Source organism: Lemur catta, chromosome 14, assembly GCF_020740605.2.
Source record: "Lemur catta isolate mLemCat1 chromosome 14, mLemCat1.pri, whole genome shotgun sequence".
Classification (NCBI taxonomy): domain Eukaryota; kingdom Metazoa; phylum Chordata; class Mammalia; order Primates; family Lemuridae; genus Lemur; species Lemur catta.
The window spans coordinates 63,358,667-63,380,561 of record NC_059141.1 but is presented as its reverse complement, the minus strand read 5'-3'; the positions used below and the strand labels follow the sequence as shown (position 1 = coordinate 63,380,561).

General features: G+C 54.0%; 1 protein-coding gene across 1 annotated transcript in view; it reads left to right on the top strand.

Annotated features, from left to right (window-relative positions):
- Nucleotides 1–994: 994 nt before the first annotated feature.
- C14H10orf71 (chromosome 14 C10orf71 homolog) overlaps nt 995–21,895 on the top strand; it is a 30,911-nt gene continuing 10,010 nt past the window's right edge. Inside the window, exons 1-2 of the mRNA XM_045568339.1 lie at nt 995–1,379; nt 17,561–17,654. The gene's annotated coding sequence lies outside the window, so the exon portion shown is untranslated. The remainder of the gene's footprint in view (nt 1,380–17,560; nt 17,655–21,895) is intronic.

Genomic DNA, 21,895 nt, shown 5'->3' with positions numbered 1-21,895 from the left:
TAAAATTGAGGGGTTCCCTTTGGGGCTCCCTCAAACCAGCTCTGAGTGTTGAGCAGTGAGCAGATGTCCCTGAAGAGACGTCCTGAAGCTCTCAGGGCAAAAGGCAAGTCCCTAGGCTCCGGGGAGGGGGGGGTCTGGATGCCCCAGCTGGTTGGGCTGTGACACCTCGGTCTCCCCGGCAGTGAGGAGCTGTTCTTGCTGACTTGGTTTGGACAAAAGTGCACAGACCCAGGTCCCGGTGACCCTGGCCGCCAGCAGGCTCAAGGCTGGAGGTAGTGCCAGGCCCCGAGTTGGGGCTAGACAGAGGCTGCTGCCCTTGAGGAACCACGGGGTACAGAAGTGGCAGTCTGCAAATAGATCCAGAGATAGAGTGCACTGCAGACTTCCAGGGGCTTTGAGCACTGCACAGAGCTGGGTGCCCAGGGAGACAAGTCACCTCCACTTTCTCAGGTCACAGGGCAGGGGAGCATGAGAAAGGGCTCTTGGAAAGGAAGAAAAAGTCTTGCATTAAACCCTGGCAGTGAGCAGACTCTTACGGGGCCAGCTTGGGAGGGCAAGGAGGGCAACTCGGGAGCTGGCACGGCACGAGCAAAGGTATGGCAGGTGGAGGAAGTTTGGGAGTCTGCGGGCAGTTTGGGGAGCAAGTGACCCCAGGGCGAGACAGAAAGCAGCTATTGGGAGGGCTGGTACAAGCCTATCTCAGAGTTGTGGGGGCCAGCCCCTCCCAAAGATGGAAGGGGGAGCCCTTGCCTGGCAGAACGGGACTTGTCCACTGGACTTGGACCTTGCAAACAACTTGCCACGGCCAAGCTCACCAAGTGGACGCTTACCTTGCCTCGTCCCGACTATTCCATATCCTTCTGCACCTCTCCCCCTGAAACCCGGCCTGGCCTTCCCCTGGCCTGCAGCTGGGCATATTATTTTGCTCCAAAAGCATGGCAGAGTATGGCTCCTTACTCGAGGAATGCAGGCTGTGGTCGTCCAGAGCCGATGATGAAACGGGCTATTTCTGCCCCGGGACATCAGCAGGCCTCCGCGCGCTGGCTCCAAGGCACACACTCTCCTGTTTTTAAAGTTTCCCCAAACAAATGTTTCCCTTCCCACCTTGGGATATTTTTATTTGACTCTAGGTGCTGGAATAGCTTTAGAAATCGTTCTGGGTTGACGTTGGAATCGTGGTTAGGGTCCAGGCAGGCAGCAGCAATTTCTCACTCCCAGAGTTATCTATTACTCGTGGCTGATCTGGATGTAAAAATAGCTGCTGAGGCTGTTTGTTTAATCTGACTGTTACTTGACACCACGCGGGTGTTGCAGTGGGACTGTTTGCCTCTTCCCCACCAAGAGCTCCATTTGGTTTCCCCCGGCTGGTCTCTATTTAGGTAAGCTTCTCGGACTTCCAGCGTCTGGCAGGCTTCTGGGCGCTGATTTTCCTCAGACGGGTAGGTTTGTGAGAAACAGGAGGCTTGGGGCTTGAATCCACTCTCCTCTCCTCTCTGGGCAGCCCAGCTGAGGAGGGAAGAAGTTCTGGCTGCCGGGCAGAGCTGGGTCTCTCGTGCCTGGGGCAGCCTGAAGGGTGAACGGCCGGGCCCCGCGGAGAGCGGAAGGTACAGTCGGGACACTTGTCTGGCTCCTTGGCGTGGGCAGAGAGGCCCACGCTCATGGCAGCAGGGCCGCTCGTGCTGGGCAGGTGGTGTGCTGGGGTGTTGTTCAGCGCCAGGCCCTGTGCAGGGTGGCGTGTGTGTCAAGGGTGGGTGGGCGCGGGGGTTCTCCGTGTGCTGGATGTGCCTTGTGGACCGTGTACAGTGGATGTGGGACATACACAGGAGATTTGTCCTTACGTGCTGTCTGCCAGGGTGCTCTGTTCCCACACGGCTGAGTGAGCACACGCCTGTGGATGTGCCCAGGGCCCTGCATTGCCAAAGGGGGTGACCCCTTGGTCACAGGTTTTGAGGCTGGCTCTCTGGTCTCCCCCAGGTCTCGGCCTGGCAGGGTCACACGAGCTGTAACAGAGAAAAATTGGTGGTTGGGACATTGTGGCTCATGGACTCTGTGAGCACGTGTGTCCGCAAAACAAACCCTCCTCGGCTGGCCGTTCTCACACACCCCGGGGGGGTCCCCAAGCAGACGCTCACAGGGTGGACTTGACAACTCTAAAGTCATCTCTTTTTTTTTTCTGGTGGAGGAGAATTGGTCATTGATTGAGAAGAGCAGTGCTGACTGTGTGTGGCAAGCTAGAAAGGAGAATTACTATTCAGGACTTTAAAACTCCTCCCTACGGGTAGGAACCTGGAGAGCAGATTAAACAAACGTGCCTGTTAAGTGAGGCCCAGCTTCCCAGCATTGGAGTTCCCTGTACGGTAGCGCTTGGTAAACTGCAGCCTGTAGGCTGGGTGTCTGGTTTTGTAAATAAAGTTTTATTGGCACACACCCAGGATCGTTCATTTGCATATTGTCTGTGGCTGCTTTCGCACTGCACCAGCAGAGACCACATGGCCTGCAAAACTGAAAACATTTACCACGTGGCACTTCACAGGAAAAGTTTGCTGACCCCTGCAATATAAGAACGTTTCTTGGCATGGGTCTATTCAATACAGAATGTATAAAAAAGCAGTGAAAGTTCTTGCTTAGAACAGGCTGTGGGCCAGCCGCTTCAGGACCAGGGCCTGGCTGGACCAGCACCTCCTGCCCCTGCCCTGGGCCCATTTTTCAGGTCTGGCTGGTATAGGAGATGCCCAGTTTGCTGTTGTGGTGCTGGGAGGGTTAGTTTAGTGGTGGAATCACCAGATGCACAGTGTGTCCGTGTGGCCTGGGCTGAGCTGGGCAGATTGTGCTTATCGGGGTGGTTTATAAATAGCCATCTCTGGGTGACCAAGTCCAATACGCATCTGCCCCTGGGTCTTTGGGGTGGAACAATTGTGCCTGATCTTGCGTGACCAGAAGCTCGTTGGGAAGAGAGCCACTGTGCACGCTGGGAGGAAGGGGGCTGGTGGAAAGCTGCGTCCTAGAAGCAGAGGGGCTTGGGTCCCCTGGAAACCCAGGGAGAGAGAACTATCTGAGGGAGACAGGGAAGGCCAGAGCCGACTTTGCATCCTCTGCCTTGATGCCTTTTCGCCAGGACACGGGCAAGTGTCTGCATTTTCTGCTTCTTTGCTCCTGGCCCTAAAGAAGCCCTGGAGACCCTGACTCAAGAGGGGAAGCTCCACATCTTGAATAGCCCTACTCCTCCAGTCGCCGCCAGAAATCTCAGTAACTCAAACCTGCCAGTGGTGCCAGGACTGGGCCGTCTTCCTCAGTGGCTCTTGGGACATTACTCCATCTGCCCAGGGTTGTGGGAGGGAGGCAGAGGCTGTAAGAGAAGGCCACCCCGCAGGCACACAGTGCACCCCAGCAGGGCTCACAGAGGCTGGAGTGGGTCTAGGTTTTATGTTCATTTGAGGGTTTAAGCCCCATTTCACCAAACCCAGCCAGTCCAGATCCCTTAACTCAACCTTATATTTCATTTATTAATGGTTAATTGCAAAAACCCAAGCACATCTTAATTTCTACTTGGGTCTAGGGGTTCACGACACGAGCTGGTGGGGTGCAGAGGGGGAAGGACAGGGCTCAGTGGAGGCACAGTCAGGAAAGAGCCAGAAATGAGTGTGTGGAGCCCGTGCTGGTGCTGAGATGTGTCACCCGAGCGTAAGTCACTCTGGAACACACCCTGGAGGGGCTGCGCGTGTGGCGCATACGGTATGAGTAACACAAGCCTCCTGATGCCGAGGTGGAGGCAGAGCGGCTCCTCAGCAGACTGAGGTTCTCAGGGGCAGCCTGGAGACGGCTTGGTGCAAATGCCTTCCCCTCTGCGCCTGCGAGGGACGGCTTGGGGGAGTGTGCTGGCAAGGGGGTTCCACGACCCGGATGGCTTTCTCCCCAGGACTTGAGAGACCTCCCGTAGTATGAAGGGGAAGGGAGCTCCTTCCAGACCAGGGCATGTGACAGTGGGTGGGGCCTTCCTCGACGTCCTCCTTTCTCTGCTCGGTGGATCCCTGAGGGTCAGGGTCAGCCCAGTAGGACGTGGGCCCAGCTCAGGCACCCAGGACCCCAGAAGGGCTTCCGAATCCCACGGAGGTGCCCACACGTGGCTTCCGCGGGACCCCAGGGGCTCCCTAGGGCCTCCTCACTCTGGGCCCTCTTCCTCTGCCTCAGTTGTTCCACCCTTCCCTGAGAGGCCCCCGCAGGTGGGCTTGAGCTGCGAGGGACTGCAAGGCTGGGCTGCGGGCAGGGTCTGTCTCTGCCTTAGCAGACTAGGAACCCCCTTCCCCGGCCATCTCAAAGCCTCTGCCGGAAGCTTGAGGAGGGCAGGGGAAAGAGGGCTTCTAGATGGCTGAGGAAGCCTCTGAAGGATCCCGAGGCTGCCCCGCCCGCCCCACTCCCGGCGTGTCTGCAGCCTGGTTTCAGACCTGGCACCATGGAGCCCCATCCGCAAGGGCCGGTCACAGCTGGGTCATGGTGGAGCTGCCCCTTGGCTTGCCCTGGCCTGAGGCTGCCAGGCCACAGAAGCACCACCAGCTTGTCCCCTCGCCTGGCCCTGCTGGCCTCTCTCAGAGGCAGGTCAGGCCCAAGGCTGCAGAGGTGCAGGGGCCGGATCAGAGCCGCTCCCCTCATGGCAGGCGCTGTCTGTTCCTCCATGTGTCTGCCTGGCTTTAGTCTCCCTCACCCAGCGTGGAGGTCTGGTGAGCCCTTCAGAGAGGCGAGTGCTGAGGTTTAGGGAGCTGAAGCCATTTGCCCAGGGATGCATGGTTAACGAGGGGCTGAGATTTTAACGAGATCGGAGGGCTTATCCTAACTGCCTCCTCATCTCCAGAACCCCCAACAGCCCCAGCAGATTCTCTAGGAAGGAGGCCATGCCACGCGACAAAGGTCAAAATCCTCCTAGAAGAGCCAAGCAAGCCCAGGGAGGCACATGGGCTTCACCCAGCTCCTTAGACCTTCCAGAAGCTGCCCAAGGCGAAGCCTGCTGGGACTACAGGACAGCAAATCCAGGCTTACAGGCCACCTCCCCCGTCTCTCAGCAAGCCCCGGGCCTCAGCTTCCTCCTCTGTCAAATGGGAATAATAACAGCTCTCACCTCAAAGAGTCCTGCGAGCATTAAATGAGAAAATGTATGAAAAGCACCAGGGATATGGTACAAATACAAGAACTGCTTTCTCCACTCGATTGTCCTGTTTGGTGATATTTTTTCTGCTGCTTAAACTCAAGCTTGGGGTCTGTACCTTTCAGAGGCCGCCAAGGAGAAAGCCCAGTGCTTCCGAGCCCGGCCGACCTGTGCTTACTGCTCAGCCAGGGAGCAGCTGGCACCCCGCAGGGCTGAACCTGCAGTCACAGTGACCGCCAGGCAGTCACATGTCATGATTACCTCCCCTCTGTGCCAAAGAGGGTCACGGGTCTGAGCACCTTCAGTACTTGGGGTGGAGGCCTAGCCCTAGAGGGAAGTGATGCTCCCACCGCACCGCACGGCAAAGCCGCAGAGCCAGGTGCAGGACAAGGGCAGACACAGCAGAAGCCATGGCCATTGACAGCCATGACAGCCCCGCAGCCAAGAGGCTGTGACTCATCAGCACAACCTCAGCTACGGGAGACCTGGAGCTCCTTCTGCAGGTGTGGTCTCAGGTCTCCCAGGTGGGACCCAGCCCTGTCTGCCCAGCCCCAGGGCAATCTGAAAAGTAGGAGGACCCTGCCCTAGCAAAGGAGAGGGTGGCAAGGCTCTGGCATTGTTCTCACACGCAGCAGCAGGTGCTCCGAGGAGCTGTTTTTCACATCAACACAGCCACAGGTTTAAATAACCGTGGTTGTTGGAGGAGCATCTTTCAGCTTTAAATTCTACAAGGGTAACCTGAGTGGTTACTTCTGAACACTCTTTTTTGCCATGAGGAATTCCGTGAAGAAGGAGGCTTGATCAGCTTCTCCTGACTGTGTCTCCACAGCAAGGAGGCTCCTGCCCTGCCCTTCCCCTGGCTGAGCCCGCCTCACGATGCCTAGTGGGTTGGAGAAAAGACAGCAGTCACTTGCCATGTACTTCCCAGCCTCCTCCGGCAGGGACGCAGGCACAGCTGGCCTCTGACCTGGGCAGGAGGCGTAGGAATTCCCAGGGGCGCCCCGCACACAGCTTCCTGGCATCCAGGTGGGGTATGGCCTTGGCAGGAGAGTCGGTCCTGCCTTCTCTGGCTTTACTAAAGCAAATGCTCCCTGGTGGGATGACAATGGCAGAGAGAGAGAGAAAAGAAGGTGCTAGGATAGGGGCTGCCCCCGCCCCTCACCCTGCATGAACCTGGTGGCAGTCGGAAGACCACCCTGTCGCCTGTCTCTCTGTTGTCACTGCATCCCACAGAGACCTGGGCCTGCATCCTGGCTCTGCTGCTCTTAGCTGTGTGACCTTGAACTCATTTCTCTGCTTTTCTGACCTTCACTTTCTCCACCTAAAGTTCCTTTGGCAGCAGCCCTACCTAGTTTGGCAGTTGTGACCATCGACGAGGTCGTGGGTGCACAGTGTGTGGCGGGGGGCATGTGGGGGTCCTGGTAGAGTGCTAACGCTTGGGGGAGGCGCTTCCAGCTCTGCTTTTCTGCCTGTGGCACCAGCCCCGTGGCACCAGTTTACACATGGGGGGACTGGGTGCATGGACAGTTAGAGGTCTCTACAGCACCCCTGCCCTCCATGGCTCTGGGGGTCCTGCCTGAACCTCCTCTCTCTGCCAAGCCTGGCACACCCCCCTCCTGATATTGCCTGGCTCTCTTCCCAGGGGCTAGAGAGAGGAGGGTTGCTGAGGGGCACCCCCACCCCCATCCCCAACAAACTCAAGTGCCTCTTCCTCCAGGAGCCCCTTAAGTGGGCTCCTCTCTGGACAAGGCCCTCCAAGGCGGAGTTCGGTCCATAGGTTACAACCATCCTGCAACAACCACTTCCTGATCCAAAAGGGTTTCCGTAGGCATCAGCTGCTGGGGCTGCCTTAGGAATTCACAGGGGGGCTCCGTTAGCCAGCCCCATGGTTACCAAAACAAGACTGAGACTCAGACTAATTGAGTGGCTTGTCCGAAGTGTCTGGTCTTGAAGCTCTTAACTAGAGAGCCGTGCGCTCCAGTGGGTAAGGGGCAGGGGAGTGTTTCAAGGCCTTTGCCCCCCGTGCTGTGGAATCCTGAGCGTGCTGGGTGCAGGGAATAGAAGGACACCCTGTGTCTCAAGACGAGCTACAAGGAGACCTGAAGATAGAGCCAAGAGTAGGTGGGTGCAGGGTGGCCAGGGGCAGGGGCTCCCCAGAGGGGCAGTGTGGTGCTGAGCCGAGGCTCTTTCTTACCTGCGGCAGGCATTTCAGAAGCTGCTGGAGGAGGCTCTCTAAGTGCAGGAGGCAGGGATCCCTCTGCAGCAGCCCCAGGTTCGAGCCCCACACCACCAGGTATTAAACTCTAGACTCCACGCTCCTCTTCTGTAAAGAGCAAGAGTAATTCCTGCCTCATGACAGTACTGTGAATATTAATTAAATAATAATCAATAAATATTAATCAATAACACTGGGTTATAAAGTGCCTTTATGCCAGGTGCTCAGTAAAGGGGAATTTCTCTTATTCATTCATTCACCTAACAAACAAATGGCCCCGTGCTAGGCACAGGCACTGTGTAGCCACTGGGGTCACAGCCCAGAAGCAGAAAGGCAAGGCCCCGCCCCAGGACCCAACCCCAGCTGGGGGTCTCCTTCTCTCCCCCACGAAAATCTGGTCAGACCCCACCCATCACTGCATTTGGTCCTCGGGTCTCCAATTCTCCATCCGGATGAAAATCTCCCTGACTATAAACAGGGCAGCCCTCTATGGGGCCTAATTAGGGACAGCCTGAAAATGCCATTGCAAATCATAAGTCATTACTGAGTCCTGGAGTCACTTACTAAGTTGCAAATAGGTTTTCTAAATGAAAGAATAGAATAGACTAGAATAGAATAGGATGGAAATTATTAGAGCAGTATAGGGAAGAAGGGCAAGTTTTGCTTCCTGAAATTGTCCTTGACACATACGTGTCTCTGAGCAGTGATGTGTGCTGTGATGCAGATACGTTTCTTACTACGTGTGGAGGGTAAACCTCTGCTCCGGGAAGATGCGTAGAAGCGTGCAGGGCGTAGGCGTCGCTCACTCGCTGCCCGGCGGGCGGGCAGGTAAAGCACAGGGCTGCAGCTCCAGGGCTTTCTGGGCCTCCTTGTGGCACAGGCGTCCCCCAGCTGGGGTTGATAGAGGACCTGGTGGGTTGGGTGGCTCTGAGAGTCTCTCAGCAGTGCCTACCTCACGACCAGTTCCATGGAAATTCCTTCTCTGGAGTGGGGAGCCATCCTGGGGCAGGGCAGTTGTCATTGTCCCAATTTTACAGGTGTAGTGACTAAGGGACCCACCCACTGTGGCGCCACCTGAGAACCAGGTCTGAGCAACCCTGCTGCCCAGACTGCCTATGTGATTCTTCTCTCATGTCAGGCCCTGCCATCTCTGGAAGCCGGAGCAAGATTCCCTGGGAAGTGTGGGAAGGGAGGGCACACGAGTACACGAGTGAATAAATAAGCAAAGAGTTAGACGCTCCCAGGTCCCATAGCAGTGGCTCTCAGCCGGGTGTGATCTTGCCCCCAGGAGACTTTGGCAAGGGCACGTGCCAGGTTGAGAAGCCCCGTTAGGAACAGCTCCACAGGGTGTGCAGCATGAGCTGCGTCTTACAGGTGAGAAACACGAGGCTCACACGCTTGGTGTCCTGTAGTTGTATTCAGCGAAATGTGGGGCAGCGCTAGGGTCCCACCAAGATCCCAGGTGGACCCGCCATTTTTGTGGCCCCTGCGTCTCTGAAATAGCTGTGTGTCCCTCCTCTGGCGCCTGCCCTGATCTGGCCTGGCAGCGGGCGTGGCCCTGCACTTTGGGTCTAACAAGGAGGTCCGAGGGTCAAAGGCTGGGCAGCAAAACCATATCTGCTCATCTAACCCTCTCGTCTTCCCAGCCTCCCCATCGGGTGATGCCCCTCCCAGGCAGGGCAGTGGGACCAGTACTCACCCAGCTCTGGGAAAGGCGTGATGGGGCAGGGAGCAGAGTTGTTTGGGGTCACCTGTTGTCCATTCCAGATCTTTCCTGCTCCTACTTTCACCTTTGATGCCAACGTAGTTGCTCCTATAAAAGCAAATTGGAGCATTTCTAAGCCCCCAAGGAGAAGCTAAGCGCCCCTCCTTCAGGGGGCACCTGGCCACTGAGGCTGGGTCCCTCGGTGTCTGCAGAGAGCACCTGAGGGAGCACCACAGAGATGCCGGCAGTGCCAGGCTTGAGCTCCTTCCTGGTGGGAGGGAGCATCCAGAGACCCTACCTGCCCTGGCCAAGTCCAGCCCGTCTAGCCACCAGGAGCTCCAAGGAGTGACCCCAAATAACATTCCACCTGCAAGAAGTGGTCAGAAACAGCGTGAGGATGTACTGCTGACAGCTCTCGGGTCAGCCTCGTGGAGTGAGCCTCCACCCCAGTACCTTTGTCAAAGCAAAGGCAAGTGCAGCCACAGCCTGCTGAGACTCGAGGGGTGCCAAAGCCCCCTGCACCGTGCAAAGCCCACTAGGGCACACCTTGTCCCAGCTCTGCCTTGGATGTCATCAGCCATAGGAAACTGTGCTACAAGCCAGTGTTTTTGCCCCAGAGAGCCAGTTATTAAACATTGCTTGGCTTGCCTTAATCATCAGAGAAGAGGAACGAAGGAGGGAGGGGACAGGTTGTGGGGGACTCCTTAAGCCCAGCCCCATTCTCCTTCTCTCTTCTTTTCTCCTGTGACTGGGGCCGCTCCCTGAGTCTGTGATGCCAGGTGTCGGGCACCCTTGCGTGCAGGGTGGCCTGAGTTAGACCAGACCTGGCCTTTCCTGAGCCAGGCTCCCTGGCCTCTCCCTGCAGACACGGCTCTGGCCCAGGTCTGAGCTATGTTCAGAAGCTCCTGGGAAGGACCTGTCTAGACAAAGAAGACCAGTTGCCCAGGCCAGAGTCAGCAGAGAAAGCCTCTCTCCTCCACACTGTCCCCGAGGGCAGCAGAATGTGTGCAGCCCCTCCGCTCACAGCCAGCTCTGCAGGTCTGGCAAGCCCAGGCAAGCCCAGGCAAGCTGGTTTCTTCAGCCACAACCCCTGAGGTGCACAGGGGTCAAAGACCTCTGCACATGTGACGTGGTTTGTGGAAGGTTCAGGCTCCTGCCAGGCCGGTGCTGCACCAGGGCGCCCGTGCCAACACCAACCGCATCCTGCTCCTGGGGCTGTGCACAGCCAGCCCTGCTCCCCCCAGGGCACAGGAGTCTCGCGGTCAGTTTGAGAGCCCTTGCCTTGCCTGGGCTAGCGCCTGGGTTGTGTGCCATTCAAGCCAGGCCGGGCTGCAGGGTGACACCCTGTCCCCTGGGTGCCACATATCAGACCAGTGGAGCCAAAATGGCCAAACCAGATGTGCAATGACTTGTGTGCAAATCAAAGCTGTGTTTTACATGCATAAGAGGCACTGCCCAGTGGAAGCCAATCAGAAGTAAATGTGATTTTACAAAGCAGCACCCTCTGCCCATGGCTGTGTCTCTTGCCCCAGAACAGGGACGGCACGTAGTACTAATAGGTGCTCAATGAGTCACTGCTGAATGGATGAATGCAGGAAAGAGCTTCCATTTTGGCTTCGAGATCCCATGTTTTCTTCCAGTAGAATCTAAATGAACTTAAAATTTCTGGTTTCCAAAAGTCAAGAGGGGTTGCAAAGAAAAGCAATGGCCACATAGGGGAAGACCTGAGCAGGACTCACCCTGGGGCCAGAGAGCAGGACACAAGTGCACCCAGGCCAAGGACTGGTGTGGCCCTGCCCCAACACTCACAGCTGTAAGCAAAGGACAAGCGACTGACCCAGCGAGCCTCAGTTTCCTCGCCTGTGAGATGGGGAGGAGGCCTCTCCTGCTGAGTTTTATCGAGAAATAAGCGAGCACAGGCAGGTGCAGCTGTAGACCTGAGGCTGCCACTTCACAGACACTCCTCCTCTGGACCCCAACGGAGGAAGTCAAAGAAGTCACTTTTGCCATTTCATCATTCACTGCTACGGACAGAATGTCTGTGTGCTCCAAAATTCATCTCCAACAGGATGGGGTTAAGAGGTGGGGCCTCGCAGAGGTGATTAGATCACGAGGGTGGAATCCCTCATGACAAGATTAGTGCCCTTATAAGAAGAGACATTAGCGAGCTCCCTTCCCCTTCCTCCCTCTCTCTGTCTCTCTCTCTCTCTCTCTCTCTCTCTCTCTCTCTCTGCCGTGTGAGGACACACAAGAGAGTGTCCATCCACAGCCAGGATGACAGCCCTCGCCAGACACCGGATCTGCCAGTGCCCTGGTCTTGGACTTCCTGGTCTCCAGAACTGTGAGAAGCAAATGTGTGTTGTTTGGGCCGCCCAGCCCGTGGTATTTCTGTTATAGAACCAGAGATAGCTAAGACATTTACCTCATACAACGTAGAACATAGACAAGGACATTCCGTCTGAAACAGGAGGGCTGTTGGCAATTGCACAGAGAGGTCAAGAGCTTGCCTGAAAATTAACCAGCAAGTCATGGGTCCGAGCAAAGCAACCAGTGTTGTGTGGGGTGGTGGAGGCTATGTGTGCCGTGCAATGTGCATTTGTGGCCTGGAACAGGGTCTCCAGGTGCCACAGACAAGGACCTGTCACCGCTCACTGCACTGAACTGCTCCTGAGCAGGCCCGAGTCAATGGCTCAAAAAGCCAACCCAGAAACAAGAGCAAGAGGAATCAATTGCAATCTGTTAGAGCCTTCTGGGTGCGATAAAGCCAACCCGGTCATCCCCACTGTCTTCCTGCTTCCCCTTCACTAAGAAGTGAAAACACCATTCAATTAAGGTAATTAAATTCACCCAAAGATCTTGGGCTCAAAACCACACTACAGGCAAGTGGTCAAACCTAGCAGCAGAGCAAACCCCAATGGCTTCCTGTGGAAAGTCGGCCGAGATGGAGAATGAAACGACAACTCTGCAGCTCAGGAGCCCAGGCAGCCCCAGCTCTGCAGAGCCCGGCTGCCCGAGCATCCCACAGCACCAGAGCACCCCAGACAGGAGCAGCCCCGTGTTTAATAGTCAAATCAACAGTTCCACCCTGGTGGTTGTCTGGAAAAGCTGAGTTGAGAAGATCCTTGGGAAGGAAATGAAACCTTCTTTCCTGCACCTGATTCCCCCGTTCTCCTGCGCATTCCAGCCCATGGGCCATGAGCGGGGCTGGCAACACCCCCCAGGGCACGTCTGTAGGAGCCCCAGCCCGCAGGCCAGAGGCTCGGGGTTTCATCTAGAGAAAGCAAGTGTAGTCTAGCAGTGAGCGCACGCTGGATCCCAGCCCCAGTTCTTGTCTTTACATGCTTCGTGACACTGAGCGATGTCCGGTACCTCTCTGTGCCTTCATTACTCCACCCAGAAAATGGTGACAGCATGGCCTACTCAGCCTGCCTCAAAGGGGTCATGAGACTCAAACAAGACAGTGGATGCTACAGTGTGTCATGAACTGCAGGGTGACATGCACACACGAGCATCATTGTCACGGTGTCATCCCAGTATTGACTGACCATACTGGCTTCCTCTGCCTGTGGATCCACTTTGGGTGCTAAAAGTTGGTGAGGCCCTTAGGTTGCCAGATAAAAAAAACAAAGTCCAGTGGAATTTGAATTTCAGATAATGAATAGTTTTTTAGTATAAGTATATCCCATATATTGCATAGGATATACTTATACTAAAAAAGTATTTATTGTTTATCTAAAATTCACATTTCACTAAAGATCCTGTATTTTTAATGTGTTCAGTGTGGCAGTCTGGCCATGCCAGACCACCAACTGTTCCTTCCCTTGCCGTGGGCTGACTCCAAGGTCCCGGGTCCCAAGCCCTGTTCTATCACTCGCCACCTAGGAGACTCCTCCCCTCGCTGAGGCTCAGTGGTCTCATCTCAGAAGTGAAGCTGAAAGTGCACAGCCACATGGGTGATTATGGTCCCTGAGCTGGGGCCTCCAGAGTCACAGTCCTCAGGTGTATGTGGAGCATCTGGAATAGGGCCTGGCACATAGGAGTTATGTGCATGAGTCCCCTCCCCTAGCCACTTCCTGTCCTCACAGCCTGGAAGGAATGAGGATCCAGGTCCCACCAGCAAAAGTTTGGCTACATGACTCTCTCGGGCCGGGAAGACAAGGAGACCATGGGGTGCAGAGCCTTCAGCCCTCCCTCCACCTGCACCCTGAACACCTGCAGCAAACCTATGCCATCACACCCTGTGGCCCACGAGCTGCACTCAGCAACAGCAGCTGAAAACATTTTCAAGTTACCAGCATACAAAAGGCACTGGGTCAGTCAAAGACAAGCCAGGCTGGGGACCCCAATCCAAGGATCTCAAAGTCTAGTGGGAGAGATGGACTAAGGGGGAAGGGGGCATGAGATTCTACAAGGACTAGGAGAGCAGAGGAGGAAGTGGTCCCCAGTTGTGGCCAGGGAACAGAAAAGAGCATTCCAGGCGGAGGGACTCCCACTCGGAGGAGCCAGTCCAGGACACGGTGAGTCCTGTAGCTTCCTTGTTCAGTGCACCACAGGCCAAGCTCCTCCACAAAGAGGAACTTGAGGGTCAGGCCCAGGCATCTGTAAGGGATTAGGGGAGAGAGAGTTATGTCTGCAAAAAGCAGCACGTCCTGGGCCATGATAGTTCAACAGCCTCATGTGGTGTGGCATGAAAAAAGCATCACATGGGAGAACCTTTTGGAAGAGTTAGAACTCAGCAATGACTGTGCAAAGGGTATTTCAGTGCTCATCTTGAGAAAAAGCTTATTCATGGCGAGGCATGCTCAGATTTGATTGGTTTGATATATTCTGATTCAAAAAGATGACCCTGCGATAAGGACAAGACAAAACACATGCTTGAGCATAATTCTCCCCACCCCAAGGCTACAGAAGCACGCATACGTGCCCAGTTCACCCCATGGGCGTATTTATAGTGAGTATGGCAACGGACCCTTTGCCCCTCCCCAGTGGCTGAACTGGGAGGTTCATTCCACTAATTCCTGCCTGGGGATCCTGTTTCCCATGTGCGCTGGTGTTTTGCAAAACCGGCTTGACCTGACGCGAGCTTGGCTCAGCTTAGCGGATGGAGTGCTGGAGGTCCCTAGAGCAGGGTGCTGTTGAGTTCTGCAGGGTCGCCCACACAGCGCAGGGCAGAGCAGCATTTCACCTGCTGACTCCCATAATTTAGATAATCATCATGTAATGACTATTCGCACTGTGGCTGTGAACAGAACCCAGCCTAATGTCAACAAATGTTTGCTGGAAGCTGGCCCTCCAGAGGGCATCAAAGCTACCCCCAACTTGGAGCACTGACAGCAGCGACAGGGACAAACTGGGGAGTGGAGAAGTCATGAAGTCGCTTCTCATTTCTCCCTGATGTAAATGCTAACCAGCATTCACCTTGAAACTCAGTCTTGACTTAAATGTATAGGCCGCAGTGCCAGCGACGCCTTCCCCAGACAGTCTGCCAGCAGTCTCTAAGAATAATCCAGTCCACCTGCTTCCACCTTTTACCACAGGCAAATTTTCTATATTTTAGGGCTTGGAAACAAAAAGCAAATAAAATCCACTTGAATTCAAATTCACCAGTTTAAAATTAAAAGTATCACAGAAGTGATACTTCTGTACTTATTGGATTATAATTGACTGTCAGTACAATAAACCCTGCTAAGCCAATCAGTAGTGTGAATAATATCGGGACAGAGGTGGAGGGGTTTGCTTGTTTACTAAACAGATGCCTTTTGCACTGTGCGCGCTGTCAAAATACATGAGGGGCACAGGTTGCAGGGCCAGGCAGACCTGGACTCCACCATCGTGAAGCTCCCAGGCCAGCAGGAGAAACAAAACTTAAACAACAAACCACTCAGTTAAATACTTAATTATAATTATGATAAGTGCTGCAAGAGAAACAGGTATACACTATTATGAAAGTATATCACGGGGGACTTGAAATAGCCTGAGGAAGCTGCCTTGTTGAAGGGACATGTAAACTGGTCTCTGAAGTCTATGTAGGAGTTAACCAGGTAGCAAGGAAAATATGGAAGTAAAGGATTCCAAGGGGAGGGAACAGTATGTGCAAAGGCCCTGGGGCAGGAAGTAGCACAGCCTATTGAAGAAGCTGGAAAAAGGCCAGTGTGGCTGGAAAGCTGAGTGTGAGGCGGGAAAGAGTCCAAGATGAGATTGGAAAGAGGCTCTGCCTTAAAGAGATTGATTTTCATTCTTTAAAACTGAGAAGCCATTGAAGGATTCTAAGCAAGAGGGTGACATGAACATATCTGATTGTTAAAAGCAGCATGTGGGTGCAGTGCAGGAATGAACAGGGAGACAGGACAGCAGCGTAGGCCACACAGCGACCATGGAGACCAGTGTTTTGGAGAAGACTTGGAAATGGATGGGAGGCACAGGAGGAGGGAGAGGGAGAAGTCGCAGGTGACCCCCAGGTGTAGGGATCCCAGGGAGAAAACTGGCTTGTGGCAAGCTCCTGGGTTTGTCTGAAGGGGTGCGGGACAGGGGCATGGAGCTGTCCGGTGGGCAGTCGGAGGGGGACTGCAGCCGGACAAGAGCCGGGCCTGGAGGCGGCATCAGCGTGCAGATCTCCAGGACACCACAGAGCGGGGAGTCACTGCAGAGTGAGGAGAGAAGAGGCCCTGGCTGGGGGCCGAGGCAGCCAGCGGCTGGGGAGAGGAAGAGGAGAGACAAGCAGCCAGGCCGGGAGGGAGAAGCGAGGGGTCCAGGCACGAGTGAAGCTCGAGACGACAGTGGCTGGGAGTCTGGATGCAGCCTAGAAGTTACAGCAAAAATGACCCGTCCAGGATCATCCGGGAGGAGTGGGGGTGGGAAATGACGGTGGGAGGAGCAGACGGGACATTTTAGAGATCAAAGCTGTTTCCGAAGGCCGCCGACACGAACGGGAGTTTACCGTGCTGTGACTAAATATTGGTTTTATCTCCATGTACTCATTAGACCAGATTCCAGGACCTTGTTTAGAACGTGGCTCAGCCACAGGCAATTTACCCTCGGCCACGTTTCCTGAAGGAAGCCGCACCCTTTTTCCTGGAAAGTGTTAATATTCCACGAACCGGACTTTCCACCAATTCAGGTTCGCTTCCTTCAGACGGTTCAAAGCGGTGGGCAAGACAGCGTCCCGCCACCTCTGGACAACGCAGTTCAGCTGCGACAACGGCGAGTGGCTTAGGCAGCTGCCTGGGGGGAGCCGGAGCACAGGGGGACAGACCCCTAACTGTTCACGAGGCAAATGCCACCGTGTCGTTCTGCACCTACGTCTCACCCACGTGCAACACCGGATGGATTTTATCCTCAGAGCTCCGTGGGGCTGCAGGTGGTGGCGTGGGCTGGTCAGTGACTCGGATGGGTCGATCTCAGTTTTTCAGGTGGCTGTAAGACGCAAGGCCGGGAATCTTCCTCAATAAAATGCTTTTGTCTTGTTCCTTTTTTCCTGTGCTTCAGTCTGCCTTTCAGGGAAAAAAATCATAATAAAGATAACCCAATTCAGAGCATTGCCACGAACACTTACTGAGCTCCTATTCATTGAACTCAGTATACAAAAGCACGTAAGAAGATCCCTTCCTGGGTTCAGGGACTTTTCTTTCTAGTTGAGGAGAGAAAGAAGAATCGTCAGTGTCTGAAGCATACGGGTTGCGCTACCCGGCTGTGATGACGCGGCAGGAGCTGTGGGAAGGGTGAAGCCAGCAGGCTGTGGGGACATGGCAGAGGCCCATGCGAGCCAGCCTGGGAGTCCGGGCTGGGGCCTCACCCTGTGATGGCAGACACAAAGCGCCTCTGTGATTCTCCAAAGAAATTGACTTCACAAACTTGATCTATTATGGTTATTAATATTATTAATAAACTACCTTGGACTAGATTCATATCCAGGAGCTATGAGCTGGGGAAGGTCTTATGGAAACCCCAGTGGTCTGCATTTAAAATTTGCACAGTAGATTTGTTTTAATTAGTGTACACTTCATTCTGGGCATTCTGAAAATCCTCCTGGGCAGCTTTTTGTTGTTTCTGTCAAAATAGATACGCAAGCCTCCTGCCAGCAATAAATCGCACACTGTGCCACCACTTGATGAGTGGGCTTGAGTACAGCCACTCCAGTTCCCTCTGCTGCAAAACCCAAGTTGTCAGTTCAGTGGGAAAAGGGGCTTTGGTCAGATTTTATATCATAAAGTAATTCACAACTGGGCCACTCATATTAGAAATCCCAAAGGCTTACGACAGGTTCTTGAAGACTTATTGGACCATGAGCAAATTAATGAATATTAGAATGGATATAAATTGACTCTATGTTGATTTTCACCAAAAATGGCTACATAGAAATTTTGTTGAGTTCAAGTGTGGATTTAAAAAAAATATTTTTTTGAAAGTCAACTGCATCATTGTATTACTGACATTTAAAGATCTCTTGTCCACTGAACATGGGCTTGGACCTTTCCACTGAAATTATTTGTCTTCTTCTTTCTAGATGGGCAGTGAATATAAGCATGAAAAGAAGTTTTAATACTACAAACCCGAAAAGCCAGCAAGGCAGGCAGCAGCAGCCCTCACTGCTGTAACAGGTATGGAACCCACGCAAGAGCTGGCTTCTAGAAACAACTGTGGTTTGGGCCACTACTCTGAAGGGTGCCCTGTGCCGGGCTGGGGGGGTGAGGCCAGCTTTATGGCTTTCCCATCAGACTCCAGGTACATTAAATCAGAACTGAAGAAATTATCTGAATAAAGCTAGCAAGGGCGGGAGGTGGCTCTCTTTTCCCTGAAGCAGAAGTAATGTGGTTATTTTCCAAATGCTTTGAAGAAAGGATGCTTCATCACAGTTTGGAATTATGATTAAAACTCAAGATCAGCTAAGGCTCTTTGGCCACAAGCGACAGAAACAGGAAATGGACAAATGAAGCAGAAATTAAGCAGTGTTAAACGGAAATTAGAGGTCTTGCAAACTCAAGGTAAAGGCCAAAGTTCCAGGCTAGGAAAGTTCAGGAACCAGGCAGCCCCCAGGACATCCCAAAAGCTCTGCCGCTGGGAAGGCTGCCTGAGCTTGCCCCCAGCCTGCATGACTCTGGGAGGACCATCGTGGCTGATGGGCCCATCCTGGGTCTCACATCTGCTCTTGGCCCTGGACGGCTTGGCAGGCCCCTTGACTTTCAGCCTCACCAGGACCAAACAGCACAGTGGGAGGAAGTTCCCCAAAAGGTATCAAGTGCTTTTACCCAAAAGAGGAGGATGGAAACTGAGCGTTCAAAAAAAAAAAAAGCAAATACTTGCTAATAGTCAGGGGTGTTTAATTGGGTAGAGGCTGTTCACTTGACTCTAAGCTTCTAAACGTGGGTGTTCAACCATCCTATTTTCTCCTTAATGTGGAAGTGCAGAAACCCCAGTATCACTGAGTTTGGTCATTGCCAAGATGAAAATTCCAGCATTCAGGACACCAGAAGACTTCTGACTATATTGGTAGGATCTCGAAACGCAGAAAACCTGACTTACAAGGGCCAAATCCACTAAGGTCCCCACAGCCCCAGCAATACAAGTTCAAGCAGGTGGTGCTATCACGGGCCCACAGCTCAGCATCGCTGGCCAGGGCCTCGCGCTCCTCATCTGCCCACGCTCCACGCTCAGCAAGTTGGCCTTCAGTGGCCATCGCCTACACCTCAGGCTTAGGGCGATCGATATTGGCGTCCCAACCCCCAGTACCCTGGAATGTGACTTTTTTTGGAAATGTGGCTCTTACAGATATAGTTGGTTAAGATGAGGTCATTAGGTGGCCCCTAATCCAGTGTGACGGATGACCTTATGAAAAGAGAAGATTTGGACAGGGACAAGCATAGAGCAGTGACAACGTGAGGACGCATGAGGTAAAGTCTGCCATCCTCAAGCCAAGGAGAGAGGCCTGAGGCACATTCCCCTCGCAGCCCTCAGAGGACCAACCCTGCCGGCACCTCGCTTTTGGACTCTCAGCCTCCAGAACGGGGAGACCGGACACTTCCGTTGTCTAAGCCGTCCAAGTGCCGCCTTTGTCACGGCAGCAGCAGAGAAACAGACTCTGCTTCAGGCTTTGCTCTGCGTTCAAAGCAAGAAGAAAGGCACCAACTGCGTGGAGACGACAAGGATTGTTCCTTTGAACAGAAAGGCCGGCACTTTCCCAGAATTCTGCTGCTCCCCTCCCTGCGACCAGAGCCCTGTCCCCCGCCACACTAGCTGTGTGGGAGGCTGAGGACAGCTTTTCTAGTGGCTGCGGGCGAAGGGAAGGGGGTGTGCTCGCTCAGCCCCCAGGGTCTGCCCCCGCCCACCACGGGGCCCACGCTGTCCCCTCGCTGGCTCGCAGCCCTCTAAGAGCGTGTGAGCACGAGCTTCCCGGGGCGCTGGCAGCCCAGGGCTGCAGGGCAGGTGCAGAGAGGCCATCTCGGAGCAGGTCAGCAGCTCCTTGTTGGTTCATTCAGTCCGCTAGGACTCAGGGTCCTGTCCTTTCTCCGGAGCCACAGCTCCGTGCTGTCATTCACAAAAGCAAGCCGCCTGCCCAAGAGTCAGCACTGGAAACTCACCAGAATGCTGTGGTCAAGAGACAGGAAACAACAGACCCAAAGACGGCTGGCCACCAGGACAGAGGGCAGCACTGGCAGACAGAGCCCAGCAGCTCCAACGGACCCTGTGACCGATGGTGACCAGCCCTGTGCGGGGATGCTGTCCCTAACCCCATGGGGCCTTGCAGGGCCACGTGATCCCCATTCTACAGAAACAAAAGAGTGATGAGAATCACGCAGCACCCACGCAGGTGGGGAAACACACTGAGGCTGCCCAGCCAGCTGTGGCCACAGCAAAGCCAGCTGGAGCCAGGCAGGGTCTGGGCTCCTTGCGTGCAGCCCTGCTCCTGGTGGGAGCACTCTCACCTCCCGTCCCCCAGAGTGCTGGCAGTCTCGTGGCCAAGGCCAGCCAAGCCAGGAGGGACCAGCACAGCCCGCTGAGCTCCAGCTGCTGTGAGCAGGGCCACTGTCTGACAGTGTTTCAGCTGCCCGTTGAGGACTCAACAGCACCCTGCCAGATGTTCACTGACCCAGACACCCCCACCTGGGCCCACTCCAGGGTCAATACTTGCAATTTTGTCTAACTTTTTATGCCCTTATTTTCTTATTCCTTGTCCCAGGCCAGGCACTGTGCTAGGCATTAGAGGTATGTGGCCCAGGAGGGAACAGTAAGGGTCCCAAAAGCAGCATCCTCAGACAGGATCCACAAGAGCATGTTACGACGTGCCACCGCCCGCCCATCAGGGTGGCCACAATCAAAACGAATAACGAGTGCTGGCAGGATGTGGAGAGAGGAACCCTCGCACACTGTTGCGGAGAATGTAAATTGGCACAGGAACTATGGAAAATAGTCTGGAGGTTTATCACAAAATTAAAAATGGAACTACCATACAATCCAGCAGTCCCACTTCTGGCTATATACCCCAAAGAACTGAAAGCAGGTTCTCAAAGAGATACTTTCATACCCACGCTCATGGCAGCCTTACTTACAGTAGCCAAAAGTTGGATACAACCCAAGTGTCCATCAGTGGAAGAATGGATAAGCAAAATGTGGCGCATGCGCGCGCGCGCGCGCCCACACACACACACACACACACACACACACACACACACACACACACACGCGGTGGGATATTCAGCCTTGAAAAGGAAGGAAAGTCTAACACATGCTACAACATGGATGAACTTTGAGGACATTATGCTAAGTGAGATAAGCCAGTCCCAGAAGGACAAATACTGTATGGTTCCACTTTGACTAGGTTCCTAAAGTTGTCAAATTCATAAAGACAAAAACCCAAATCGTGATTGCCAGGGAGAGGGGGAAATGGGGAGTTATTGCTTAATGGGTGTAGAGGTTCAGTTTTGCAAGATGAAAAGGTTTTGGGAGGTTAGTTGCACAACAGTGGGAATGCACTTAACACTACTGGATTGAATACTTAAAAATGGTTAAGATGGGAAATTTTATATTATATATATTTCACAACTTTTTTTAAAAAAGAAGAGAATGTAATGAAGGGGCTAGACAGAGGTGTAGGCAAAGTTAGGGGCCCCCAGGGTTGCAGAGACACTCAGAGAGTGGGAGCCAGCCTCACCAAGACCCAGCAAGCAAAAGGGAGTGCTGTTGGAACCCAGCCAGAGGCCGGGCGAGGGCCGCAGTGACAGAGGAGCAGAGTGCTGCCTGGTCCCCACACCACAGCAAGGGGCTGGGAGGAGATGCTGCTCCCCACCCCTCCAGGCTCCCACCTCCCACCAGCCACACACAAGGGCAAGTCAGAGTTAAGAGGCCCAGGTGATGCGGGCCCTGTGGAGACTGTATCCTCTTGGGGTGGCTCTGGGACAAGGCAAATCAGAGAATAGACATCCCAGCTGTCCCTAAGCTCCTGGCACTAACAATCCAATGATGGGATAGGCAACAAAGAAATAAATGTAATTTTAGATGGTGCTCAGTACCATGAAGAAGATAAACTGTGCACTGTGAGACAGGTGATTGAGGAGGGAACAGCCCACGGAGTTTCAGGGAAGGACTCTTCAAAAGGACACATCTGAGCTCCAGGCCCGTTTTAAGGAACTGGCTCATGGGACTGTGAGGCTGGCAAGTCCAAACTGTGCAGGGCCGGGCCGCAGGCTGGGCACGCAGGAAGAGCTGAAGCTGCAGCCCCAGTCCAAAGATGCTCTAGAGGCAGAATTCCTTCTTCCTGGGGGACCTTAGTCTTTTTTTTTTTCTAAGCCATTTTCTTGAAGTAAGATTGACGTACAAAAAGCTGTATGCATTTAATGTGTACAGC